A 4159-nucleotide genomic window follows, 5' to 3' on the forward strand; every position below is an offset into this window, starting at 1 on the left:
ATTTGTTGACAATAACACATATGTTGATGTGCTTGACTGAGCCAATATAAAGTGTATTCTCAATGGAAAAATCTCATTTTGTATGCTATAATGATGTACAGTGAATGAAAAAAATAGTCTCAAGTTTTAAAATTAGTGTGTCATTTGAGAATGTCTTGCTAACAAACTAGCCCAGATTCAAATTCATAATCACAAAAAAATAAGGAAAAAGCTTTGTAAGGAAAATTTGACAAGAATTTTATTCTACAATCTGGATGATATGCATACTCTAAAAAGCTTCCTTCAGCTTTTACCCTAATTTCCTTAATATCTCAGTACTTTACAATCTCAAACTACTCATGTCAATAATTACTTTTGTTCTTAAGACCCCTGCTATTAAAAAATGTGAACTTTGGTTTTAACTATAATTGTAATCATGACTACATTGACACTCTTTTGGTCTTCTAATTTCATTTACAAATTAGTATTCAAAAAATATAAATTTGGGGACCAGCAGATGGCATAATCTTTATGTCACTGGATTCCCATGTAGTCAACTGTGGTTTGAATCCTGGGCCCAGCGGCTTAAAACTCACATTGGACATGCATGCCCAAAATCCCTCGAGGAGAATAGAGAAGGGATTGTGACGTGGTCATCCCCTGACTGGAGGGTGAGCTTTCTGTCTCTCTCTGTCTCTCTAGCAAGCATATATGCCCTATAGCAAAAATATCATATATATATATAATTTTTAAAGAATATTTACTATCAATTTCACCTGCAAAAAATAGTAATGATAACATCCAGAGTTGTGAAGGATTCTGAGAGACAGTTACTCTGTCTTTAGTGGTTTTCTGGAGGGTAATTAGAATAGTTAAAAATAAGGGATGATAAATAATCAAAAAGATACAACGCAAAATACAAAAACTGTGCTTCAATCAAACTTCAGTGATCTGAGAAAAGTTTTTGATACTATGTTTTGAAGGAAATGCAGCATAAAAAAAATTACTGTGTTCCCTCCTTGCTAAAATAGAACAGAGTCTGACAGAACTAAATTTATTAACAGTGATAGGTCATCCATAAGATTATGGATAATTTTTAATGGGATGGGTGTATAGAGGGTTTTTTAATAGGTTTTTACACTGATCCTTTTTTGCTTTTATAATAATATTAAAAGTGATGTATAGAATTGTTCTTAATTTTACCTCTGTCTAAAACCACTTTTATATTTTACTACACAATGATTCATGTCTCCTTCAAAATACCTCATTGTGCTTCTTCTAAAAGTTCCAACAACAACTTAGATAATGAGCAGTTTATTTGCAGTAATAGTGTATTGACTCTACTTAGGGAATTAGCTCACAGAACTTCTCCCTGTGGCAAAACAAAAATGTCATACACAGAGGCATAACAGTGTTTATGCTAACTCTGGCATTTTACACACTTTGGCTCATTATTATTCTCATTAACTTTGTGATTGTTAATAGCACTGCTATTTATATGATGACTTAACCTTTACAGATTTCAATCAAAGATTTCAAAAGTCAATAGAGAATGTGTCTAGAATATTAGGAGTGATAGCTGAGTGATTTTCCCCAGCAAGGATCATCATATTTTGATATTTGATATATTTAAACTGCTATAATGTCTAGATAATAGATAATACTATTTTATTTATATTGTAATTCTTTTTTTTTTTTTTATTCTTGCTATGGGTCACCTGTGTTTGCCAGAAAAAGAGAGAGACACAGAGAGAGGAAAACTGAGAAATCACCCCCTAGGAGGGATGGCCATGTCACAATCTCTTCTCCTCCATTCTTTCCTCAGGATTTGGACACTATGTTACAATTCTGTGTGTGTGTCTATTATATTTACTTTATTTATACTTAATCTTTGTACATCTTTACAGTGCACAGCATGGTTTTTCCCAGTATACGTGCAATGCATGTCAATCAAATCAAAGATATTATCATACATCATATTCAACACATTACTTTCCATTCTTGTGTCTGTTAAATGTGTTCTGTTTTTGGTTTTCCCCTGAGCAAAGTCTGGCACAATGTTTTAATTTCCTCATCTGAAAAAAAGAAAAATGATGTTTTCTAAAAAGACTGTCAGATTTAGGAGACTAGAGACAAGTCAAGGATTAGTTATTTATTAGTAAAGTTATTAAATTCTTAAATGAGTAACTGGGTTCCATAAAAATATGTATGAATTTTAAAAACATATGAAATGAAAGCTACCTATACAGGTATTTTGTAGATGTTCTTTTATATATAGATAATCTCAAAATAAATTTTAAAAATTTTTAACAAGGAAACTTACTTTATAGCTAAAGCTGTTTGGGGCTTAAATCTGAAGGGAATCAACTGTAAAATTAAAAGAATTCAAAATACTGAAGTTTCTCCACTTTATTGTGGGGAGCAGAGCAAGATTCCCCTGAAAGCATATTGCTTTAGCCAACATATTATTTGGCCATCATGCACAATCATTGAATTCTTCACTAGTCTGTGTTGGCATGTTTCTATACAATTGTGAAGTATTTTATAAGCACAATTGCCATTATGACATACCATTATGATATTACATATGATAAGCATAAAAACAGTGAGAACTACTATAATCTCTATCTTTTACAATTCAGAGGAACAGTACATAAAGTTTATAAAGCATAATAATTACTTGCTTAAAGGAACAATTTTCCATCTGATGGTAAAAACTAACAAAATAGTCAGTTGTTGACAATGTGGTGAAAACAGGCCCCTCATATTTGGTGCTGGAAATGCATGATAATAATACCACATTGTAGAGAAAAGGGAATCCTTGCACACTTTTGGTTGGAATGTAAATCAGTAAGCCATTATGGAAAACAGTATGGAGGTAACTCAAAAACCTAAAAATCAAATATGATGATCCAGCAACCCAACTCCAGGTATATATCCAAAGGGTATGAAATCAGCATGTCAAAAAGATACCTGCACTGCCAAGTTTATTGCAACATTATTCTCACAGCCAAGATAGAAATCAAACTAAGTCACACAAGAGATAAATGGATGAAGAAAATGTGGCAAATATACACAATGGAATACGATTCAGCCTTAAAAATAAAAAGAAGAAAATTCTGTCATTTGTAACAACATAGATGATGAACATTATGCAAGCAAAATAAGCCAGGCACAAATACTACATGATCTCACTTACATGTGTAATCTAAGGACGTTATAGAAATAGTAAAATTGGTAGAGTGGTGATTACTAGGGGTTGAGAGAGAAAGAGCAAAGAAGTGAGAATGTTGAGATGTTGGTCAAAGGCTACAAAAATTCAGTTAAATGGATGGAATAATTTCAAGAAATCTACTGTGCATCATGGTGACTATAGCTAAAAACAATATATTGTGAAAATTGCTAAGAGGGCAGTTAAACTGCTAGTACGATGAAAAAATAAGTACATGTGGTAATCCGTATGTTAAATAGCTTGATTTATCTATTTCACAATGTATTCATATATTAAAACATCACATTGTATATACCGTAAATATATACAATTGCTACTTATTGATTCATAAGAAAGAAAGAAAATAATATGACCACAACCATGGACTGTATGTATGGAAGTTATTAAATTGTTGCCTTTAAGGCTCCAGATCTATCCTGTTATACTCTCCTCTTTTTTTCTTAATTTGCTACATGGTGCATGCACTCGCTGGAGAGATAAATAAACTACGAAAGAGTAACAAAGCACCTCCCAGGTAGGATGGCCACATCACAATCCCTTCTTGAGAAAGAGAGTAACAAAGCACCTCCCACGTAGGATGGCCACATCACAATCCCTTCTCCATTCTCCTTTTAGGATTTTGGGCCTGTCCAAGCCACAATCTCTTCTCCTCCATTCTTCTCTTGGGATCTTGGGCATGTATTTGCATGCAGATTACCTGGTTATCCTTGTTAACTTCCTTTCTGACATAGCAAGAGTTTCCTCACTCATTTTGTGTGGAGAACAGCCAGTCTGAGCAAACATGGTGACCTATAGACACATGCAGAAGCATGGTTCTGTGGGACCAGCAAGTGGTGTGGTTGTTAAGGTGCTAGACACTCCCACATGGCCGACCATGGTTCGAGTCCTGGATCTAGAGGCTTGCTTTCTCACTTTCACTTTCTCTCTCTCTCTCTCTCTCTCTCTCTC

General features: G+C 33.7%; 1 pseudogene; it reads right to left on the reverse strand.

Moving 5' to 3' along the window:
* The window catches only part of LOC102468112 (corepressor interacting with RBPJ 1-like), a 48884-nt pseudogene that overhangs the window by 25900 nt on the left and 18825 nt on the right, over positions 1 to 4159 (reverse strand).

This window comes from Tupaia chinensis, unplaced genomic scaffold (genome assembly GCF_000334495.1).
Source record: "Tupaia chinensis unplaced genomic scaffold, TupChi_1.0 Scaffold000093_1, whole genome shotgun sequence".
Taxonomy (NCBI): Eukaryota; Metazoa; Chordata; class Mammalia; order Scandentia; family Tupaiidae; genus Tupaia; species Tupaia belangeri.